At 44.4% G+C, this 18,567-nt stretch overlaps 1 protein-coding gene across 5 annotated transcripts in view; it reads right to left on the bottom strand.

Annotated features, from left to right (window-relative positions):
* The window catches only part of Tfap-2 (transcription factor AP-2), a 202,420-nt gene that overhangs the window by 91,204 nt on the left and 92,649 nt on the right, over window positions 1-18,567 (bottom strand). The window contains exon 1 of one of the 5 annotated variants that reach the window (XM_070657080.1): window positions 15,245-16,649. The exons of the other annotated variants lie outside the window; for them this stretch is intronic. The gene's annotated coding sequence lies outside the window, so the exon portion shown is untranslated. Of the gene's footprint in view, window positions 1-15,244; window positions 16,650-18,567 lie in introns of those variants that run through there. 5 annotated transcript variants of the gene reach the window in all.

The raw sequence follows: 18,567 nt of genomic DNA, 5'->3' as shown, positions 1-18,567 counted from the left end.
GAAGCAGAAATGCGTCATTATCCGCTTCAGAGAGAATGTTATTCCGAGTACGGCGTCTTCGACGAGCAACAAAGCCGTTGTTGACCCGTAAAAGAAAAATGCTGCGTGCAACAAAGGTCGGGGAGCAAAAGACGAGATGCGGTTGATTGAAACGTCAGCTAAGAGGAGTTATGTGCCTGCGCTACGGTTCCTGTCTACACCCCGAATGCACGATGCAAAAGTTATATGCGCGCACGCAATATCTTGCGTTTAGATGCGTGCCGTCGCGTATTAGTTCGCTTCGATCGCGCCGCAATATGTGCGCGTTACCTTTACATACGCGGTGTTTTAAGCTTTGACTGTACATAAAATTATACGCATGCGTTATTAATTATGCAGGATACGCACTTTCCTTGCGGTTCGACTGCGAACGGAAAAGGCCCCGTTTAAATGAGAAGCTTAAAAAGAAAAACGTAAAGGATGTGTTGCGTTAAGTAGCGGGAGAGTTATCGCGCCGGTCACCGTGAAAATTTATGAAGGATGCGTCTACCAAACTGGATTAATTGGCGGTCGTTCTTCGATGCCTTCGTTTTCTTTTCTTTTAACCTATTTGAATTTCGAGCCTGCACGGAGTATTATGTTCTGCACCTTTCGTGCAAGCTTTCTGCGAAGAATCACCTGCCTTGTCTCGCGTTCCACGATTTTAACCAATCCCGTGAATGCAGACGGTGGACCGACATCCGTGTGCACGCGCGCGCTCGACCACAATGCATGCCGAAGTAATTGGCGATCGTAAAGCATCAAGGGCGCTAACAGGAACAGCGGAAACGTTGCAGGCGAGTCTACACCTCCGCCCGCGGTTGTGCGGCGATTAACAGCCTAATAAGAATTCCGCCGCGATTTGCAGCTTTCGATCGCGGCCAATGAGAAGTGCACATGCTAATAAATTCAATTACGGCATATCGCGTGCGTCTATGTATGTATGTACTCGCGACCAATATAAAACATTGTGATATATTTGACACGAAGGTTCGCTCGAATAAAAATTACGCCCGAGGTGTCTTGCATTTAATTTTTACGTTGTTAGATCTAATTGTTCTACGAGATAATTCATAAACAGACGGATAAAAATTTTTCATCGTTGATATTAAATTAACTTTAGTTCTGTGTTTCATCGACAGTTCCTGTTTCTACATATTCTTGTTGTTTAATTTGTGTTTTCTTTTAAAGAAAAATGCCTTCGTGTCTTCTTCTACAGATTACTCTAATTTTCTTTTACGTATACTAGAAAAATCGTGTTTGTAAAATCGCTATGCAATATTACGACAGCCAAGGTAAATTTGTTAAATTTACAGCATTTAATGGCTGGTTTGTGGTAATAGCATTACATTTCGCTTTGTCAATATTGAAGCCGCTAGTCGATCGGACTTGTTAATTTGATATCAAACATTTAACTTCAGTTGGAAACGCGGGCCTATTTTACCTCCATATTTACAATAAGATTTAATACACAATTGAGTAATGATATGTGCAAAGATTTAATTAGCGTAAATCGAAAGACAATTAAATTAATCCAAATAAATAATAAAACAATGCGCGTGCGGTTCTTAGCAAGATGTTTTTTTTTTCTTTTTCTTTTTTTTTTTTGTTATAGAATAGTTTAAAGTCTATCACGTGTTGGAAATCAGAGCACGCAGTGCTTCGTAACTTGTGTTTGCAGACAATCGCGTTGCAATGAGAGCGCGGCAAGAACGCACCGACGTCGCGGAATAATTCCATTGTGCCAAGATTTTACGAGTCGCTGTTAAAGCCTGTCATTACGGCGGCGGCTATGCTCGCGCGCGCGTGGTACGTCTTAAAGAAATCTTCCGATGATTTACCGCTCAATTTTATGAACTTATATTCCTTAAGAACTCTGACGTATCTATTTCACTTAAATGCGTCCTCAGGGCGCGTGACGAATTGCGTGACGCAACGTCACAGTTAGCCGTTCATTATCCGCGGGCCAGGTGTACGTTTCAGATTTAAGATAGTGCCAACTATCTCGTAGGTGGCCCCTCCCTCCCCCTATACATATAATTCAGCGCTATCTGTAAATGTGTCTCGGTCATTAGACTCGTTGGAGCGTGATCTCAAGTGCAACGAGATGCTATCGTGCGACAAGGACTTCGTTCTTACATTTGTTGCGGTAAAATTTTATAAACGCTTCAGATTAAACAGCTCCCTATATTTAATTATTAACTGCCGCCGCCAAAACAGATAACGCACGAATAAAACATATTTGTATTATTTTTCTCAATTGTTTCAGCTTGCTACGGTGTCGCGATATTAATTGCGAATTATAAAACGGGCCCTCCTCTCAATTTTTCGCAATTATTGCGAACGATCGATAATTAGTAATTAAATATATTTTGAAAAGAGTTTACCATTTGATGCATTCTCGCGGTGTTGTAGTAGTCTAGGTTCGGCATTCGGTCGCTTCTTGGGGAGAACGTCTACGATAAATCAAACTGATCCGCGAATTGACCCCACCTGGTCCACGGGCGCGATCTCGGACTACCCGCTCCGAGTGTCTCCTACGACCGCTCGAGGCGCGAGAACTGTTCACCGCGAGGACACTCGATGACACCACTGTACATGTACCACTCTCAGAATCCAACAGGTACTTAGCACCGCCGCGAAATACGTTGGAGCATCCGTTCGTAACGGAAACGTGTTCACCAACAACGCGACAACGTTATCCTGGCCGGTCCAGCATCCTACACCGTGAAAATCCGTCACGATCGCACGTCGCGTAGGCTGCCCAAGAGCGACGGGGCCCGCCGAAAACAACGTAGCACGTGGTACCGGGAGCCGATCACTGTGCACAGATCATCTCGTAACTCGGCGGCGTGGTCTCGATTCTTGATCCTATGTAAATTCGCGGTTTCGGCGGACTGCCGGGTGTCTCGCGCACCCCCGGGCTCGGTGACCGTTCGCCGGTGGAGAACGGAAAGGGAGATGAAGTAACGAGAGCAGGTACGCGAAAGGATAAGACGAGAGAGAAAGAAATAAAAAAAGAGAGAAAGAGAAGGAAAAAATGATGAGCTAATGGAAAGAAAGAGACAGAGATAAGTAAGTAGGATGGGCGAGATATATCGAGTTACCGGCACTGCGCGCGGAGGATATTGTTTTCCGATATCTCGACCTTTGTATAGGTATTCGCCTTAAACCGTCGTACACGCAGGAGGACTCGAGGGTTACTGCGCCCGCGGGGCCTTAGCTACCAGATAGACGCGGCCAACGAAGCGGCCAGGGTAGGAGCTGGGATGGGCCTCGAAGGCCCAGCTTACTTTCCGCCTCGGTCGTATTGGCTGATCGTAACCAGTCTGGGCCCAATAGAATCGCGTTGGATACCTCTGGACGAGAGGTACGGGACGCCCCGACCGGCTCGGATTGGCCTGCATCCAGCACCAGCTTGCACGCGGCAACTCTCGTGTATAAACTGCCGGATAATGTTGTGAAGATTTTATTTCTCGAATAAAGGATGGGTCGTCTAAAGGATGGGCTATAGCGGGCATCTGCCCTGCGCGTCCCGCCTGCATCACGATTGCCGATTCGCGAGGATCTCGCTCCGCTATCGCGATAAAATTTCACCGGAATTTCGTTCCATCACCACCGCAATATAAAATCTTTTTCTCTAATTTCATTAATTAAACATATCATATAACATACATATCGTAACGAGGAAGATCGACATTTCTTTCAAGGTCTCATTATCTTTGCAATTTTTTTTTTGTATGCAAATTAATTTTATCAATGCGTTAATAATATAGCCGTGAAATCCGCGACAGAGAAAAAAAAAAAATGAACTACAATACCAGATCCTGCGATGGACACGCTAACGACATTAATACGGCAATAAATTTGTTGACATTTCTGGAAAGTGGTTCTCGCGTCGTTTCACTAATTACACGACCGCATAGCTTCGATCCACGCGCTGACCACGCAAACATACCGAATGTAACCAGGCTATCATTCTGGTCGACGACCCGATTTCAGCCGAGGGCAGTTTCTGAGGGTTTCCGAGGGAGATTTTTGATACCTGAGCAATGCACGAATGAATGGAATTCTTTTGGAAATCGCACAGGACATGCCCTTCCTATTCTTAACTCGGCCCGAGCTATCAGCCATCCTAAACGCACGGTGACGTTAATGAAGACGCGAGGACTTCTTTTTGCTCTTTTAATTAATCCCGAAGTCGGACAAAAAATTAGACTCGTCCCCTTATTAGAATAAATTCTATTTTTTTTTTTTTTTACGAGAATAGCGAGTATATGATAACAAAATTGGTAAATAATTTAGATATTCGCGCTTGCCTTAATTTCGCGTTGTTTTTCGCAAATAATTCGTTTTTAAATAACAGCTGTAATTACAATAATATATTAATCATTTGTTTTAGAATAATGCTCATTTATAACTTTTATCATTCTGATATTTTTTTACATTTTATATATTTTTCCCCTTCAAACGCGAAAGTTTATATTTTGAACAACGCGTCTGGGAAATATTAACTTTTTCCGTTTGTTACAATCATTTTCCATAAATATTACGTAAACAATAGTACGCGTCCGATCATAATTTTAAATTGTGTGCTTTGACTGAATATTTTCAAGTTAAATTGAGAAGGTACCTCGGTCTGTTTTTGCAGTATATCTCCGCAATAAACAAGTCATCAGAAATGTGCAAATTATATGCACAATCGACATAGCAGTCAAACTTGTTGCTTTTCTACTCTCTGTCTCGCTTCAAAAACGATAACTGTAAAAACAGTCTCTAATATTCGTCTTCCGCCCCGGAGTTTATCTGCTTTTACTTCGTATTCACCGCGCCAAAGCGTCGTGTAATTTCTACGCGATCGGAACACTCGTCGCATCATAGACACGTAAGGATTAAGACGCTCTTTGCTGCTCGCGGTGCGAGCGGTATGCGTACGAGGGGGCAGCAGGAATTCCAAAGATGAAATTACCTTACGAGGAATTCCTGAATCGGTTATACGAACGCGGCAGTTAGGTCCGAATCGTGACAGCCCAGGGCGTGCACGCGAGCTTGGCAAGAAAAATTTCAGATCGACCTGGCGAAATTGGAAGGGAGGCCTTTTAACGAGATACGGTCATCGTTGCGGTCCGACGTGTGCTCATCTTTTTGCGATCATTTTTTTCGACGCGTGCACTCGCTCTCTGTTTCCTACCTCCAGCCCCTTTCTCGCTCTCTCTCTCTCTCTCTTCGTCCCTTCTCCCTTACCCCGCGTTCGACCGACCGATTGTAATTACTTTTGCGATACTTCATCTCCGCGGCTTTTCAATTGCGCACCCGCTATCGCGCGACCCGCGTTCGCAATTTTTTTTTCTCCTGCTGTGCGCGTTTCGCGCGCGCCACCCATTTGCAAGAGACTTTGTTTGTAACGTATCGCATCTATGTAATGCAGTTCGTGTATTTTCGCGAATGCACTATGCACGATGGAAAATTGTTGTTCGCGTTTAATGGGTCACAAACAAACCGGCGTATATTTTCTGCGAGCACCGTATCGTGTTCCCCAAGAGTATATAACCGTACATGAGCGGCGGCGGCTGACATGGAAAATGTTACGCATTGCAAATCGCGAATAATAAGCGTATCGATGTTGTCAAATGGAGAAACCCGAAAACTCGAGGCCGAGTTATTTCACCCCATCCAAACTTACTAGCTGAAAACGAGAGAAAAAGATATTGGCCTCTGTCCGGCTTAATTAAATTAAACATAATGAAACTGTGATGCATATTTATGATAATAACTTAAAAGATATTGCTAAACGACAATATTAAATATATCGATTTTTCCACCTCTTTAAAAACTGTAAAAAAAAATTTTTTTTTTATTTTTGAACCACGGGCACGTTATAAAAAAAAAAAAAAAAAGCGGAAACTGGTCTAGCTGCTGCAGACGGCTCCGCGCGAAATATAATATTCTAAACTATCGTTCCGAGATTTTACGCGTACTTTATACGGCAAATAATATTGTGCGAGCCGATCGTTGGTGAGGAACGGAAACGGGAACGTCGTTTCGCTTTGGTATCCGGGACGCGCGGTGCGCGCCGTAGTATATACATGTTCGCGAATTTAAACCGACGACGGTATATCTCAGGGCGTAACCAAAGAGGTAGGTTGGTAGGTAGGTATAAGGGGGATCTTATTGATCTGGTAGCCCGGGGCGTGTCATCCTGGGCTGTTGGCCGCAGGGAGGACCGCGGCTAACCCTAAAGCAAAGGGGGATCCCTGTGGCGTCGCGCATGCGCCCTCGAAACCATTTTCTCTGCCCAGAGGGCTAACTTACACCAATCACCAGGAGCTAGAAACCCTTTTCGCCGTGGGGCCCTCTAAGAACTTCCCTCCTGGAAGGGGAGAAAAACTATATATTTGCCGCTTCACCCTCTCGCCCCCGTCTCTCTCTCTCCCCATTTCTCCCCCTCCCCCCCGCTTTCTCTCTTTCTCTCTCGCTCTCTTCAACCCTCTGCTCCAAATCCACCTCTGTTCAAATATCTCGCCCCATGAAATTTCCCGAAGGTGAAGCGAATGTGAATCAACGAGAAACTCTTGCGCGAGAGAGCTTTTGGTAGACCTTATTGTCTGCGAATTATTGTTACGTCGCGTACTCGTTTTTATTGTGCGTCGCGACCGCCGTGCAAAATTATTTAAACTTACAGCTGCGATATGCACTCCGCCTCTTTCCCCAGCGGAATAACATCGGAATGATAAGTTTCGATAAAACCCCCAGCGCAAACAACGTCGGCTGATGTTGCGTCGCGAAGTTAAATAGAACGTAGGAATGCTCTATCAGGAAATGCGCATCGCCTACGACCGTAAACCAGTTTCCTCGCGCGGCTTATGAAGATATCCTCGCCCGTAACGTCGTAATTACGGCTGTCAGAATAGTCGTAATTTTACCGAATGCATTCTTACGGCTGAGCCATGGGGGCCGCGCGACGCATCGACGTACAGAAGTGTTAAATGGCGCAAGTTTATTGTGGGTAATCGATACCGGCGAGCGTACATACCAGGTGCAAGACCGCGCGCATAGAAAAGAGATTGTCGACGGGAACGTATACTCTCTAAGTCCCTAGGTATTCATCATTGTGACAAGGTCGAGGAGTGAGTTATTGCGAATTTACATTACGCATATTTATATACCCACCCGATGCGTAGAATTATTTCACGTCAGCGCGATTCTCGCTGGGAGTTATCGCATAATTTGAGCGAGGCGCTATTTCGCGAATGCCAATTCATTATCGCCGCGCGCCACTTCCGCGTTCGCCGACGCGATAAAGGCCGCGCGATCGCGTGGTCGACGCGTTTCTTTCAAGATAAACCAAGATATACGTCGAATAAAAAAGAAAAACTTACATTTATCCAAAATAAAATCAACAGAAATTACATTTATAAACTATTGTTCTAAAAAAAAAACCCCATGACCGTCAACTATTCGGCACGCACTCGAAGATTAAATCTAAAAGTCACTTTGCCTCGTACATACGGAGAAGAAAATTAATATAGATATTCGTGCGTAGTTTTATACGTAATTCCTTCTTGATACGATTCCGGAGAAATCTCGTTTGCAAAGGACGCAGCGTTGTCTTCATTTACAGCCGGAACGGCGAGACGCGACCCTTGACTCATGCACGAGCACGCACGCGCGTGCACGAAGGGTTAACGTAGCGATAACGTTACGGGCTATTAAAGGGACGTCGTCCGCGAGGCGAAGCGCGAGCGGACGGCACGAGGGCGTGAGTGCCGATATTTAACGAGCACGCTAACTATTGGTACTTATCCGCCGCGGTGTTTACACGCACCACGTTATGGACTTCTTTCGAGAGCTGTGCCTTCTTGCTCCTCCGCCTCCGGAGGGACGTCGGCCCGCGGCGCGCGCGGCAGTCGTAAATCACCGTGGAAGTCGGCGTTGCGCTTCCACCGGTCCCGCACGTATACAGGATGCGCCTATCGCGAGGTATCGACCGGAGCCCCGCTCCGAACGGAACAGCTCAAAACAGATCGTATATATCGCGGAGGGATTTTATTCTCGGGAGAGAATACCCGGCAAATAAGAGCCGGGTCTGCGAAACTCGGACAAGATCAAACAATAGATGATCGTGTAACGCCAGAGCGTCTTCGAGTCGCAAATATTGTTCAATTTCCTGCACGATTGTTGAAGTTAAAAATCCTCGCGTATGAGACGTATCGAGATGCGAGCTTGAATTTTTTTTTTACATACGTCGTTTCGCGAAATACAGCCGTTGGTTTACCGTGCGTTTATTAATGAAGCTCCCGTCGCTCCTGCAATTGCATAATGTAAATTATCGACTAAGATTTTATTTAAAATTGGGTTTGAAAATTGATTCAAATTGCTCGACCGCAGAAAACGGTATCTTTAAACCGGTAAATACCTTTATGAAAAATGTAGCACGCGTATTCGCGTATTCAAATTTGATCGCCTGCGCTCCGCATAATTATCTAAATATGTATCAGCCACCCAGTATTTATTTTCGCACGGTTGCTTATTAAATTTAAGATCGTGCACTGCTAAATACACGATGATAGCACGGTACGCTAATACGAATTCCAATGCAAATCGTCCGCAAAGATCGTCCCGATCGAGTGACGCTGTGTAACTACTGAACCTAGTTTCGATGTAAACCTACTGAAATACGGTTTTAGTAAATATCGACTTCGATTCCAACAGTTCGGTTGCCGTGTGTGCCGAACTCGGTTTCGGTAAATACACTGGGCGCAGTTAATCGAAAATTTCCGCTATCGATGTCTATTATGACATGCCTACGTTAACTTAGTCAGATTATACAAACTGCAGTTTACTGTGATAAAAGTACGAGTATAAAAAATGAACGTAATCGTCACTGAGGTATATCTTTAAAGATGTTTCTTCGGAGCAAATAAAAATTACAAACAATGTTAAAAAGTTACGTGAGGAGAAAGTTTAAAACGTGAAAATTGCATTGAAAAATTGGATTAAAATTTATAAAGGGGACGGGCTTATGTTTTGCGAAATAAAATTAAAAAAAAAAAAAAAGAATTCCCGCAAATAAAGGGAGCTCGGAAGGATATAAATTTATTTGCGACAAAGAATTACGTCGCGAGAGAGCTGTGAATAAGATATTTTAAGAAATAAAATTGCAGATATGCTGTAAGACGCGAATCCAGCGGATTCTGCTGGGTGCTTTCATCAGAAATACGTAGCCGTCATTCGTTCGTATACGCGAGGAGAAACCCCTAGTCTTGCCCGCGGCATTCTAAACTCTTTCCCTCTTCGTCTTTCTCTAGCGATCGTTATCGTATCCCGATAAATCGGGCGCGGTTTATCGTTAGATACAAGTGTGAAGATAAGCGTCGAGAGCCATCGCGGCCGGTGCGTGTACAGATTGCCGTAGCGAAAGAAAGCGAAAGATATTGTGCGTAGAGGCAGGTTGTAATTCGCGCCGAGGTGCTTCAACAAAAGGAACCGATGGCGAGTAATAACGTAACTGACTGATAACGGAAACTGCATATAGTTAATGGGTCCAACGTTGAAACTGGCGAGGCAAAATGTTTCATGCTACTCAAGAGATACTTCGTTGCACGAAAAGTTTCCAACTTTTCACGTTAATTCATCAGTCTGTCAAATAAAGTTTTCGATAGCCAAGAAACTTAATATTAAAATCAACAAAGAAATCTCGGACCAAACCGATATGAGCAAACAGCTGGGGCTTGAAATTTAAAACACGAATCATCTTTCTCCCCCCTCTGTTTGACTTGGCTCGTCGTGTGACAGAGATTGACGTTAAATAATCGACGAGCGATATTTTTGGGATGCAGAATTTAAAAACGGAAGGAAGAGATGAGGAGGGAGAGACAACGCCGCTCGATATTAGGTTCGGCGCAATCTAGATGTCGAATCTTCGTGCTCCACGACGTAAGAACCGGTGAAAAAGATGAGCCGCGATATCCACTCTCGAAAATTCGCAACGGATTCCCGCAGACACCCTCATCAGAAAAGGGGGAAAAAAGAAGAGGAAAAAAAAAAAAAAGAAAAAAGAAAAAAAAAAGAAAAGGAAGCACCGACGTTCGTCGCGCCCTTCCTCCCTTCGGCGTAATCCCTTCGCGTATCCTCTAGTTGCTATAATGCGTTGTTCGCGATTTCCTCTCGAAGCATGGAGAACGGAGATACGCGTAAGAACAACGAGAACGACGGCGGCGAGGACGAGGACGACGACGAGGACGACGATGAAGGGCTGCGAAGAGCGAAAGCGCAGAAGGGGCGGTCGACCGCGGAGGGAAGGAGAAGGGGTTAGACGTCGGTGCATAATCGATGATCACAGTCATAATAAATGAAGTATGTCTTGGTAGGAGGTGGGTAAGGGTGTAGGGTACCTGACGACGGCCTCGGGCGTCCGCAGGAAGATCATCTTCTCCGGCCGTAATCCGAGGTGTGCGTCGCATATCGCGTATCCGATCGGAATCTCCGGCGCTCCCCGGGACCGGACCGAAAGTAGCTAATCATAATAACGTGCCGGTACCCTAGTACCCAGGTGCGTGCACGCCCCGCTACGATTACCCGGCATTATAAATTTCAGTTGCCCTCGAACAGACGCGCATACGCTCCTCGCGCTCCCTCCGCCCTCCTGCGAAGATGCGTGAAGAGAAGTGCACGGCTTCCCTCTCCTCTTTTTTTTTTTTTTTTTTGCTCGGCGATCTCACAATCGGTCGTCGTCGCGGAAATGAATGCTAGACGAGTAGCGGATTGCTCGAAAAAAAAAAATTACAAGCACTAAGCGCGATTTTTAACGAGACAGCTTTGCGCGGAAAGATTATCGTATCGACATACATATATTTTGGATAAGTATAGTAAAGTGGGCATCAAAACGATTGCAGAAACGAATAATTTAGTGGCGTCTGGAAGCCGCGCGTTTTTTCGCACTTCTCTTATTAAGGAAAGTAACGAAATTACCCGAGAGCAATTTATGTGCTCGATTACGCGATTTATGCGATCCCGCGGCGTCCTCCTTGCAGCTTCGCGAAACATGCGAAGCCGTAAAATGGACGTATCGTATTCGCGTCTCAATACCGCGGCTATCTTTGGCTAAAAGTATTATATTTTTCTACGCATATCCATATACAAACCCGTGCGTTTGAAAGCGAAATACAACAAGGGAGACCCCAGATTTTAGTTACACCGCTAAATATCCGCGCTGAAGAACCGGAAGGCATTTACGTAACTAAATAAAAAATTTTTCGTACAGAACTGGTTATTACACACGTTAAAATAAAGATCCTTCTTGCATTTTAACTAAGCAATCGCATCCTCGATATTGAATAATAATTTTGTATCCAGTAAAAAAAGAAAAAAAAAAAAAAATAACACTTCTCTTAGTTATGCTACGGTATTTGCGGATAAAAACGTTTGTGGATTCCAAGACATCTTGCTTCATGCGTGATTCACCCTGTTTCCCATGCAAAGTGGTGCCTGACGAGTTTCTCGAACAAATGAATCAAAGATAGAGAGTCAAACGCGAACGAGGGAGAGGAAGGAGAGAACGGTAAAAAGACGAGAGATACCGGGTGAGACAAGGGGCGATGAGACATATGGACAAAGGCGCAGGATGTAAGACCGGGGCGCGGAAAGGAGACTTGCGCGGCAAGAAAGAGAAACGGAAAAGCATATACGAGACGAGGAGAACAGGGGGGGCCCCCCTCAACGAGGGAAGAAGGATCCCCGGCGAGGAGAGGGAGAATCGAGTCGGAGAGGCACCGAAGTTGGAATTGATCGGAGGAGGAAGGATTGCAGGGACGAAACGCGGAGGGTCGCCCGCAGCGCAAGCGCCCCTCAGGCGACGTCACATTGATTCCTCCGGGAAGAGCTTACAAAATGGCCGCCGGCGTTCCATTCCTTCCTTGCTATTCGTACGGGGTAGGCTTCCGTCTATCTAGGTCTCTTTGTCTGACGGGGATGGTACGTACGCGCGGATACGGGGCGGCTGCCGTGGCGTCGGCGAGGGCGGGTGTGAGGAAATCGATGCACCTTAGAGGCACTACGAAACTGCCGTTTCTCCCTCGCATAATCTCGCTAGCTCGAGCCTAGAAGAGACGACGACCGGATGGCTGGCTGGTTGGTTGGCTGGCTGGATGGGCGAACGAAGGAGAGTTACCAGCGCGGAGGGAATTGAATTATCAACCGAGGCGGAAGGTGCAACCTCTAAAGATAAACTGCCTGCCTAAAGTGAATCTTAATCTGATACTGACGATGTAACCGTTTATCGGATACCACCGGCAAATAAGGTTGCCGCAGCTCACCGGGGTTTAGACGACACAGTAGAATGCACAGCTCTCTGTTCGTCGATCGGGAGCAACACTGCCAATTGCGGAGTTACGTGGCACAATGCCGCCTGTGTGAGTTGCTCTTGAATAATTAAACACAACAACGTGTCGTAACGACGTTGAATAATACGCGCAAAGCAAGATTTGTATCAGTCGTTGATCGCTAAAGCGTGAAAATTTCAGTCGCGCGTACAAAGATCAAATTTATATATACGTAATTTAAAAAAAGAAATTCTCAAATAATAGAAACCCGCTCTTCTCAGCTCGAAATCGTTTACGCGACGTCTTTGTGAGTTTAACGTTTACTTTCCTTTCGAGATGAAGTAAAAGTACCGCTCGGAGCAACGTCGAACTAATATCAAATCGCAACCGGACAAATGCGAAATCCGCTTCCTCGACTCGCCCGCTCCAATCCGGGTTGCAAATTTCATCGATTACGACGCGCGTCTGCCACAAAGCCTCGGGAGCAGCCTGATCACAACGCTCTCGTATCGCCCACGGCCTCTCTACGCGTACGTATGCACACACGCGTGCACTTGCGTATGCGCGCGCGCCCGTGCGATCAAACTGGACGTCGATATCCCGTCGCGCTATAAATATTAAGAAACCCTATAAACAAAGTCGCCGATTATAATAAGACGAGCGGTAATGTCGTGCATCAGGTGTGCGCACCTGACGCAAAGTCACGGTCGGCATTATCCTGCCTTCGCAGGATAATTGGACTTAAATATCGCGGCGGCCGTGCCGGAACGCAAAACGGGCTTTGGTAATCGCCAATCGAGACGACGCGTCCTGTTTTACAACCGAAACCTTGAGCATCTTTCTCTTTCTCTTTCTGCGTCTAAGAAAAAAAAAAAAGAAAAAAAACAAAGAGGCAGAGCGAGGGAGGAAAAACGTAAAATGCACGCGTTGCGCGTTTCGCCGCGCGGAAATTTCAATTATGCTGGCATCCTGTGGCCACGCCGAGGTGTACATCTCACGATTGTGCGTATTTGTCAGTGAGATTATAACGTTAGGAGAGTATCGGTTACAATTACATGTATTTACTTGTGGCCGATGTGGACGATCAATCGATACAAGAGTACGTTCGAAAAACTAGCGGTGCAAAATGTCTAAATTAATGCACAAGCACCGTCGATGTTAATAATTTTATATAGCACAATAATTAAGAAATAAATCCCTACATATTTCTTTGCAACGATAAATAAACTTGTACACATTCGTAAATATTTTATCTGAAATTGCAACGTTCTTCAGCTGCGTATAATAACCGCCTAAACTGTTGAAACTTGTTTTTATATGGAAAAAGAATTCCCTTGCTTATTATCGCATCACGACAAGCGAATTGCTAGGTATTTACAGTAATTGCACGGTATTACGATATCATGATCCACATGTACCTATATTCCTAACATAAAACATTGTATATTATGTCACAGAACGTTTCATTTTTTTTTTTTTTTTTTTTTTTTTGAACTTTCGATATTATCGGCTATAATTATTAAAAAAAAAAATTCTTTTAGACGTGTCAGGCGTTGATCTTTTTAAATGCTTAACGCATAAATGGTAATGATAAATCTTGCAAGATAATGTTAAAAAAAAAAAACATTGGTTGTATACATAATTGTTTGTAAGCGAATATTAGATTTTTCATAAAGTCAACACGAGCATTTAACAAAACGATTAACATTTTCAATCAGAATGTTCGTTCGAATGTTTTTTAAATTTATTGGAAATTAGTTTGCACGATACCTGTAACTACATAAGTACTTCGAAACATGTGAAAAATTTACATTACGCTTTTAATTAATGATGAGCCACAAAAGATGCCCTCTCGCCTTTTCTTTCAGCTATCGTTCGCCAAACGTCAAATCGTTCGTAACGTTCTACACGATCGCGTGCTGATACGCGCCGTTATCGGTATGCCCGGCAAAAACCACCCCCAAGTGGGGACTTTCAGTCTGCGGTGACCATGAAATGACGCTTCAATATGCATGCGGTGCGCCAACGTTCTTTCACCCCTTCGTTCACCGCGATATCTTTCTTTCTCTACGGTTTTCCTCGCTCTTCTCTCTCTACCCCTACGTTTCCCTTTTTTCTCTATTTCTATCCCTCTCCTGCTACTTCTCTATCTCACTTTTCGTTGGATACGCTCACCAGTAGGGTGGTTGCTACTAATGTCGGCTGGATCATTATCCATTCTCTCTCCCCTCGTTTTAACTACCCTCGGTCTCTCTCGCTTTCTCCTTCGCCATTTTCTCTCTCCGTCTTATACACAGCGTTCCCTCCCTTTCTCCCTCTCTCTCTTTCTCTCTCTCTACGCAGCAATCGTGATTTTCCGTCCCCGCACCAGCGTCCAACGTAAACCGAGATCCGCCGCCGCATGAGAGCGGGCCAGATGTGACTACATTCCGCTTTGTGTCCCGCGGGTTAGCGAAATTCCCGCGCGAGCAAGCGAGAAAGCTCGCCCGTTGCTGCCGATGGGATGCTGCGGTGCATTCCCCACGTACTTCACCCTTTATCCCGCCTACCCTTTACCTCCGCCCTCCACCCGGGTGCATCTACATTTCTGCCTCGTTTCCTGGTCGCGTCTTTCATTGGCTATTTATGTGAGAACGGTTCCGAAAAATAGCGCGTCGTTGAAAAAGCGAATCGTCTACTCTATTTTAACTTGATTTATTAAATCTAAACTTGATTTATAAATTAGAAATAAATTTTTTAGATTTTATTAAATATATTGTACTATGATTGTTTAATTTTTATTTCAACTAGAAGAAAATATGCGCGCGCGTTATTACAATGGAGGACATTAATTAATTGGAATAATTTATTTATGATAATTACAATTCAGTAATCGACGGTCAATGACGTGTTGCCAATTTACTTACATTTGTAGATTTCGGTTACGTTAGAGTAGGTCGTCATTTTCCAGTCATCCTTCCTTCCTTCCTTCCTTCCTTCCCTCCCTCCTTCCTTCCTTCCTTCCTTCCCTCCTTCCTTCTGTGGTAGATCCTGGATCATCCTGACGTGTTGCAGCACTTCACATCACTCAACATTATATTACACTGCTCTGCTTTTTTATAATCACTCACTAATTACTAATAGAAGCGCGACGAATGATCAGCTACTGTACGAATTTCCAGTCTCGATATCCATCGCGTTGATCGCTTGCTGAACACCGCTGGGTTTTCAATCACGTCGTCCTCGAGCTCGAGACGAGAAGCTGGCCGCGATGTAAAGCGAGGTCCTTTTAATTCTTCGGTGGATTCTCGGCGGAACGAACGATGTCAAGAAGCTGCGTCAAGCGGCGAACGAGACGGGCCGCGACACAAAATGTTCTCCACGCACTTTGTCTTTCTCGAGTTCCTTTAAAAATCACTTTCTCAAAACGGAATGAGAACCCCGGCCGCGGCGAAGAAGACGGACGAGGCGCGGATCTCTTCCCGCTCCTCCCGCGCAATTCGCGGTTGTCGGAACCTGCCGAAGAAAACTGTGATGGGAGCCGGTGGTCGGAAATGTCCGAATAATACGCGACGCAATTCACGTCGGACGCCTCCGCGCGCTGCGCTGCGCCCGTGACGTCACGTTGTCGTTCCGGAGCATTTTTTCGGAGTCCAATATAAAGCACGAAACGACGAGTGGAATGGCAGAGGGGCACAGAAAACGATTCCTCGTACCCGAATTGATAACGTCCACACTTACTTGTACGCGATACTTTTCTATCCGCGGTCGAAAATACGCAATAATTGCGGAGCGATTACCGACACGTCCTTCCGCCCGTGTCTCCGCAATTAGACTGAAGACCGTTACAGATTTCGGCCGCTAGATAAAAAAAGACGACCGCGTAAAAAGAGTGAGACAGCAATAAGTCCAACCGTCAACTGGACGCTGTCCTTCTCGCACCGAGTTCTCGGAAGCGCCGAGCTCGACCGAATTCTCGGAAGTGTTGAGCTCGTCGCGGAGCAAATCTGTTTACGTTCGATTTATTCGGTGAGCTCGAGACGTTTTTTTCCAGATACAAAAACAAAGCGTTTTTTTTCCTCGATCCCGAGATCTATCGCACTTTCGAGCTCTTATATCGTCGCCGTTTTAAAACTCCAGTTCGTACCAGCTCCGAAAGTAATCTAATAATTATTATTATCTTGACGACTTATTTATCGGAACTTCGATGTTCGAATTACTTTCACACGAAGTTTATTTCACTTTTCATCGTCGTACGCGTTTCTGTCGAAAGTGAAACGTGCAATGCGGATCGTACGAACGTTAAAGAAATATATATATATATATATATATATATATATATATATATATATCTACAAATGCGATTAAAAAAATAAAAAAAAATAAAAAAGATAAAGCAGATTATTATATATAATTATAATTATGTCGTAAAGTATATACGGGCCATATATTAAATTCTGATATTGTTATATGGTAATATATGCATTGTTATCACAATGTATCGCATAACGAACGACGTTATTATATTGCAAAGTTGTTGCGCCGTGCACACAAATACTCACAGTCCCATTTGTGCATCTAAAATTAATATTGGCGTCGACGAACAAACATCGAGCGCGGCTAGGTTTTCGTACCTTTGAGTCTACTGATCATCGGGCTGCTTAATCATTGGTATATACGTGTGCCCCCGATGTAATATCTAATAAAGCAGAAATGATTAAACAAAGGAACAGTACACACCGTCGTTCCCTCAGGCGGCGTACACATTGTAGTTTCGGTACGCAGCTGACACAGCGATTGCAATTTCAAAGCAATAATAATACAGTTCGTAAACATGGGCAATTACTAAATTCGGAGGATTACGTTTAGAACATTAATTTGGCGTTCAGAAGATTATCATTGAGCTAATATCCTTTACGTGTTCCGTAACTGTAAATTTCGCTGGTGGTGCCGTAACGTTAGTAAACTTCGAGTGCCCTTGCGCATGTTTGCATGCCAAAGTGTTAAATGTAATGTAACATAATTAATTGTACGTATTTCATACATAATCGATGTGATATACATACACACGCGTTACAAACTCGGAGTGCGAATACGTTAAACTTTTTTTTAAATTTGTTACGTGATATCAAGGTATTACGTAACACGTTGGTAATAAAGTTGAATTAATTTTTAATAAACCGCGGGTGTTTGATGTCAAATTGAAATTCAAACGGTACTACCGAAGTTTTCGGATTATTATTATTTATTTTATTTTTTTTTAATGCAAACATCCCTTTTGCGGAGCTCGTGCGCCGATACCTGTTGAAGAAGTAATCGGGCGAGTCGCGTAGATAAATAGATACGCGTAGCCACGTGCCGAGAGCACTCACTTCCGCCGCGGCCGTCGAAATTCAGCCGTGTTAGCGCCGAGAGCGGTAAGATTGATGTGCCCGGTGTCAGAAACGTAATTGAATGAGTGGCTGGTACCTGCGTCGGTGCCCGTGGCGAACGCCGCCGCTGTCCTCGCTCTTAATTCCGCCGCTCGCGGGTACGCAAGGGGTTTAGGACCCTAAACCTGCGATCAATTAACGGCGAACACCTGGGACGCACGTCCGCACGTCAGCCTCGGAATCCCGAACGTTTCCTCATCGATTCGAGCACGTCTGCAGGGGTCATCTTTGCCGTTCCGAACGACCGCGTCCCGATAAAGTACTGTTTTACGAAATTTTTATTTCGTAGATCGCAAAGCTTTTACTGCTACCCGATTTTATAGATTGTTATAAAAATTTTGAATAAATGTTGGAATTTAAAAATATAAAGAGCGTTCTACTTATTTTCAGAGGTGTTATTACTTTTTGCGCATGTGATTCTTTGGCCAAGACGGATCTTTTGTCATTATATCAGTGTTGGGTATTTACTAGTCGAGTAAGCATTTAGCAGTTACGGAACGTTCTATATATGTATATGATATAAATTCTACAGTGTCGGGCAGTTTGGTCCAATTGTGAATACAGTTTACACGAAATTATGCCATTTAACACATCGGAAGCGATAATTCCGATTACATTTAGCAATGATTCAGGTCGCAATTGAGTCAAAATGTGTTAACAAAGTTTAGAAATTTCATAAATTATGTCCCCGCGTAGTTTAGAAGATACCTTTCGACAGAAACTTATCTTAAGGTGCCTTCAGATTTTATTTCGTACCGAAACATTTTTTTTTTTATATTTAAAGAACTTTGAGCTTCAAAGTTCAGCGAAGTTAAAAA

Source organism: Cardiocondyla obscurior, linkage group LG05 (genome assembly GCF_019399895.1).
Source record: "Cardiocondyla obscurior isolate alpha-2009 linkage group LG05, Cobs3.1, whole genome shotgun sequence".
In the NCBI taxonomy this organism is placed as follows: domain Eukaryota; kingdom Metazoa; phylum Arthropoda; class Insecta; order Hymenoptera; family Formicidae; genus Cardiocondyla; species Cardiocondyla obscurior.
Note: the sequence above shows the minus strand (reverse complement) of the source record. Positions and strands in the feature narration are given on the sequence as shown.